The sequence below is a fragment of the Nilaparvata lugens genome, unplaced genomic scaffold (genome assembly GCF_014356525.2).
Source record: "Nilaparvata lugens isolate BPH unplaced genomic scaffold, ASM1435652v1 scaffold9834, whole genome shotgun sequence".
Taxonomy (NCBI): Eukaryota; Metazoa; Arthropoda; class Insecta; order Hemiptera; family Delphacidae; genus Nilaparvata; species Nilaparvata lugens.
In genome coordinates, this window is record NW_024095577.1 from 289 (window position 1) to 6,988 (window position 6,700).

The following is a 6,700-nucleotide window of genomic DNA, read 5'->3' on the forward strand; positions in this document are numbered from 1 at the left end:
CATATGCGACCCCACTGCAAGATCATACCTGTATGGTATTGTCGAAAGAATCAACCTAACTTATTGTTCCTCAGAGTACTAACTAGTTTACGGAGCTTCATTATACAATTAATGCTGCAGGCTCTTACTTTTCAAAGATATCTTGAATATATTAGATCTAATATGCGATCTACATGAGCACTAAGGTAATGAGGCTACATGAGGTAAATAATTACCTTGACTTGTTAGCCTATAATGTGTATTATTTTGTGTTACTAGTTTCTGTGTTTGTATCAACTATTCATATGACTACTCGTACAGTCCGGGTCCTGTAGCTTTTTGCTTATCGGTGGAGGGCCACTAGACTTCACTACCCTTTTAAAAACATTCAACATTTTGAAAATGTATCTTTTCATAAGCAACAGATGCTCTTTTTCATCTTTTCAAAAGCAATTGTTGCATCTGAAAAGATATAAAGGAGCATTCGGAGTTACGTCCTTTTAGCACAACACAGCCTATCAGCTGACATTCGTTCGACAAGCTCTTTCCATGTTGGTGATACGTTGCAGCTCTCTCATTCATGAAGAATCTCTGTGTGTAGGGAGCTTCCTCCATCTAGGGATCTAGGGTCTCTAAAGCCTGATGTGTTTTGCAACGCCGTAATTATTTCCTTGCCTATATGCCGTTTCAAAGCTATGGGATGCGTACTGTACAACATATATATGAATATCTAAAACCCTAAACTCCGTCCTGCATATATAGTATTAGATAAACGTGACGTGTGGTTAATGTGGTAATTTGTTGTTTGCAGGGTTTGTTGGAGGCGAACGACATCCACAACAATGGGATAGCGGGGTTCGGGCGCCACCCGACAGTGACAGTGGTGCACTGCGAGATCCACCACGGACACGGTGGCTTGTACGGGCTCGGCCAGTTCATCGACAACCGCATCCATCCCACAGCAACCCACCGCAACGAGATCTACAACGGCCATCAGGGTGGCGTCTTCATCTTGGGCGAAGGCCGCGGCTTGATCGAGCATAACAATATCTATGGTGATGAATTGCAAACATCACTATGTTATGCCTAGTCCTCAGTCGCTGGCCGCGTTGGTCTTGCCATCTACACTGCAATGTGGCCAGTGCCCAATCAAGGCCAGCGTCAAACAATACATACACAATGGAAACTCGGCTAGAATCGTGACGTCAAAATCCGCCATCTTGAAAGAAAGCCAATCTAGCCAGTGCCGCCCAGAGTGGCAATGATTTAGCCAGTTCTTCTGTCCTATTACATCAGCTGTTCAACTTTGTCGCCTTGACAAAATGTAGCTTGTATCAGAATTTATAAGAGTTTTTCCAATCACTTGATAAATCAATTATTCATTATATCACAAAAATATTTTATTCGATAATTTATTAGATACTCATTTACACAGAAAAATCAGCAAAACAAACGACAAAACAGGCATTGGTTGACTAGTGTGGATGGGTGGTTTGGCCTTCATTGGCCTACGGTGGGGGGCTGGCCTCCGCTCGAGAAAAATTGGAGCGATGGCCAATGAAGGCCAGCGCTGGCAAACTACCCATCGACACACTGGCGGTGGTCATCGGGCCAACATGTGGCTGCGGCATAAGGACCCTTATTACTGCCTTGGCGGCTCCACCGGTTTATTACCGCGTGTCAGCGCGTTCTACTGACTGCTACAAGTCACCACCAGGTTTCTAGTGGTCGGTGATATCTGTATTCACCTCACTTGTTTGTGCTGTCCACGTTGGCAGCAGATGATGTCGAATCGATGACATGAATCATTTTGTAGTGGGATAGCTCTAGGTGAACTAGAGACTCGACTGCACTGGATATAGAGTGCTGTCTTGAGTCTTTCAATCCGGCTCACCCTGAGGGTTGAAGGTTGGGCCGGCAACGATAAGATAGCCTTGATGCAGTAGCTAGATTTTAGGAGTTGATAAGTGACGTCGTTCGGCCCCTCGAATAAACTCCTAATAGCCGCCTCTCTTATTTGGAAAGTCCAGAAGTCCAGAAAGTTGGTTATGTATTACAATTTAAACCATTTATTCATTAATGCTCATGTTTTCCTAGTTTTATCCCAACCTAGCAAATAATAACAGTTTAGTTTGTTGAAACATCAACTGATAAATAGCCTACTTCTAATGATAAATCTATAATATAATAAAGGAAGAATCGGCTTATACATGTTGGGGATAGGAAACACACAAACGACGCATCATCACGTCTCAACTACTCAACTGATTAACTTGAAATGTTGCTTATAGATTCTTTATTTACTGAGGATGGTTATAGGCCTTTTTTAATCGTTCAAGATCTCAGTAGATAGATTTTGTAAAGTTTTCAGTTGCCAGGGTTCACGGGTTACACCTGCTAATGGACAATTATTTGCTCTTCAAATATGAGTGCTCTACAGTAAGATTGTAAACTTTAATTATATGTGTCTGTTTTTGCAGTGACTCAATGTGGATTGTGAAGACACAGAAGGGGACGCATTTGGATCTTGAATCATGAATGTTGAATCTTGATGCTCACAAAAGGAAGTCACCCAGACAGGTGGGACACACAACTTAGTTACTTATTCTCAGTTATAATTAAGTATACTTACTTCTACTAAGTTAATGCTATTTACGTACAACTTAATAGTTGCTACAGTGCCCTTTTCTGGCTATCAGTTTGTTAGTGGCTCAATTCAGGGCAGTATTTTATCACCATCTCTATGTAATATATCTATTTTGATGATCTGGTAGTATCCGAATCGAAATACTTCTACTACTAATTGAAAAATTGCACTATAGTGTTCGATTTTGATGACACTACAGTCTAAATTTGGAATAATAGTTTTTAAAAAATTACCCACGTTTAGAGCGCTTTCATTTTCAAATCCATTTTAACACACATTAACTATTATTCAAAAATTGGACTGTAGTTACGTCAAGAATACGAGTAGATCAAAATTGAATTATCACCAGCAGTGGTCATGGATAGTGAAAGATGAGTACTATAGTGAGGTCTATAGAGTAATATAGAATCTTGGCCACAGATATTCGTAAATGGGAAACACAACTTTAAAATATAACATTGAAATATTGAAATATTATTTGCAGGATTGAGACCACAATAGGAGGCATAAAGTCCCTTGATAATTTTGAAAACAGAGACGTTATAGTGAGGTCCACGTTATAATGGCAGTGGAGGAAAGTAGGAGAACAACGTTGCCAATTATCTGCCTTGCCACTGCCTTCTGAAGAGGATAGCTTGGTCAATTTTACCACCAACTTTGGTCAATATCTATTGTTAGTTCTAAAGGTAGGTAGTGGAGAAAAATAGAAGAACAACATTGCCAATAATTACATAAATATCAGATGTACTGGTATCAGCTATCTCTTCAAAAGACAGAGAATTGGCAACGTTGTTCTTCTATTTTTCTAGTGGAGAAAGATAGGAGAACAGTAGGGCCGATTCTGTACCTTCTATAAGGATAGCTACCGTTAAGCCTATATCTGATCTGATATCACTGTTCATTCTTGTTAAAAATAATTAATTATATTTCATTTGGGATTCCATCCCTTCCAGTTAGGCCGCAACTCCACCTCAGCATCTTCATTTCAGTGACCTCCAGTCTGTGTTCATGGGCTTTCTTAACTGCCCAGGCCTCCGCTCCAGTCGCGATGCAATCATTCATTCATTCACTATTATAATTTTACCACAATTGATTGTTTCTTTCAGCCATTGGTGAGATGCTAAAACAACCATGCCATTGGCGGTATTCGAACCCACAACCAGCACAACGCAGCCATAGCACTGCTTTAGGCCGGATTGTATTTTTAATTATTTAAAAACTATTTAAACAATAGATACCAAATCCTCAAAATTGCTAATAAAACCAGCCTTGATTATAGTCTTGCACAGGGAACAGTCCTGTTTCCGATTCTCTTCCTAATCTACATGAATGATCTTCCCAAGTTAGAATTAAAAATTGAGTGTCAATCGCTTTTGCCGATGACACTTGATTGTTATTCAAGGGAGCCAATTGGGAGGATACTAAGAAACAGCAGAATCCGGGCTCAAAATAGTGAAATCCTGGTTCTACTTCTTCTTCACCCCCTGTTTCTCTTCCCGATATTTTCAATGCATGTTAGTTAACATAACTAAGTTGCATGTTATCCCTTTATGATTTTCTTGCATTATTGTTATTCATTGAACACTCAGCATCTGTGCTCAGGTTTTTCAAACCTTGCAGGACTTGGTTTAATATATCTATTTATTTATCCTATTTGATGTGTAATGGAATCGATTAACTGTTGGTTGAACTAATTTGATTATGATGTAATTTAAAATTTGTAACAAAATAATTATTTGATTGTATTCAACAAGAATACAGGTCCTAACTCTCTAGGAGTTGGATACAGAAATTAATAAAAGATAATGCTGTTATATTATAATTGATAAATAAGATGTACTGATCAAATAAATGAGGGTTAAATATCGCTTGGCTAACGAGAGGTTAAATTTGGATCTTACTCTTTATCTCATGAGAAAGGTTTTAATTGTATATTAAATGTAGAATGAATAATATAATATTTATTGATAATTTAAAAAGAATATTTTCAAAAGATAAAATATGATTTCAAATAATATTGACAAGATATACCCTCAGATAAAAATAATATAATTAATTTGGCACTCACTCTACCCAAATGGGAGAGCCTCTCAGTAGGGAGAAGTCGGGCTGGTTGATCTGCTGTAGATGTTTCCAGGTCCCGTCCTTACCACCGACTGCCTAGAGCTCTCATTTTTTCCATAATTTTACTTGTCATGATTTTCACCGTCGTCAACAATTTATCTATTCATTGTGAAAATTCATGGCAAATATAAAAATTAGTAGTTCTATTACAGATGGAATTTCATTTTTCATTTTATATTGTATTTTAGTTTTTTATAATCATTGTTATTGTAATTATGTTTTTGGGAAAAATGAAGATTTGATTTGATTTGCAGTCGTCGCCGCCGCACCACGATCAATCGGCGGCATCCCCATCTAGTGGTGGTGGATCTACATGCAAGGAGCATGCGCACTACCACTGGATGTGGATGCTGGATGAGTTGGGCAACCTCGGCCGCTCCAGTACCAACTGCCCGACCAGGTGTTGCTAACCATATTCGCTACTTGCTGTCGGTTTCAGGGCATCAGCTCTGGTAAGTAGCAATTAACAATAATTATCTGTGGTTTTATTGAATTATAATGTCGCATCCACACTATCGCCCAGTGCGTACTAATGACGACGACCGCGAGAGTGTGGATGGTTGGTTTGCCAGTGCTGGCCTTGGTTGGCCTACGCTGGGCTGGCCGACGCTGGCCGACGTTGGGCAAATTGTAGCTACAACAGCTGAAACCATACAGGCTATACCTTACTATCATCTCTAACTTATTGACTTGACTCTTCAGGTATTATGTGTGTAGGTGTTGTGATCGATTCCCATCTAGCTGTTAACCCTGTTGTCAATATGCTACTACAAGCATATTGCTACTGCAAGCACAAGTCTTCGGGGTGATTTACAGCATTCAATTTGGATTACTGTTTAGTAATAATCATTCATTTTTAGCATTTGAATAAATGCAATTTCTCATGAATTTTCATCTGTAGACTGGCTGGCCGCTATGGCTTCGAATAAAATGAGCGCTGCTATCCAGAGATTGTCAGTTTGGTGTAAGCGTGAGCATACCTGACGCTGACTAGCAATTAGGGTTCGATTCCCGGGCTGGCAATAATTTCTAGATAGTAGCTCTCATCGAATTTCCATCCAGCTGTTACCCTGTTGTCAATATGTGCAGTAGCACAAGTATTCGGGGTGATTTACAGCATTTAATTTGGATTTTCGTTTAGTAATAACTATTCATTAATTAGCATTTGAATAAATGCAATTTGTCATTAATTCCCATCCAGCTGTATATACCGTACTCATGGATGAATATATAATATATAGCCTATCTATAGATATCTATCTATGTGAAGGCCATCCCACACCGCCGTAGCGTAGCTTGTAATACGTTTTTGAAAAACGTAGCCGACATATTTCCTAATGTTAGCCAATCTGTCCATTTGAATCTGGCATGGCATAATAATATTCGTATGGCTTTTATTGGTGGGGAGTTCCTGACGGAAGTTTCTCCTCGCCTGAATATAATATCATTTAAGCCGTCAATGGGCTCACGACTGTCATACTTCAGCCGTGACGGACAGTTTAACGTGCCCATCCAATTTAACTTGAGGAGATAGAACAGCTACGTCTTCCGAAGACTTATTTCATAGGCATTTTACGAGATGTTTCCTAAGCGACGGCTCTACGATTCTACCCGAGCGACATTGTAGGCTAGTCTATAAGTCGGCAGGTCAGGATTGGTTGGTTGCTCCGTCGTTGGGTTGCTGCTAGTGAGGTCCACGTTATATTGCACTAGAAAACAAAGAAAACAGCGTTGCCAGAGGATAGCTGCTGTTACTGCTATAGGCCTATCTCATGTCATATTAACACTGTTAAAAACAGATTTCTTGATACTTGAGAAAGACCGTTTCGGTTGTACACTACACATTGTCAATCTCTGATAAACAAGAACTGAGTTCAAGAGCAGCAGAATCTATTCTAGTAGGCGAGTACTGCTATTGGTCAAGGGCATGAACGCCTGCCATTGGCGCAG

General features: G+C 39.6%; 1 long non-coding RNA gene across 1 annotated transcript; it reads left to right on the forward strand.

Moving 5' to 3' along the window:
* The first annotated feature begins 931 nt into the window (after positions 1-931).
* On the forward strand, positions 932-2,539 carry LOC120349401. Its single transcript, XR_005570331.1, has 2 exons — positions 932-1,034; positions 2,460-2,539. It is a non-coding gene; the product is annotated as an uncharacterized LOC120349401 (long non-coding RNA).
* The last annotated feature ends 4,161 nt before the right edge of the window (positions 2,540-6,700 follow it).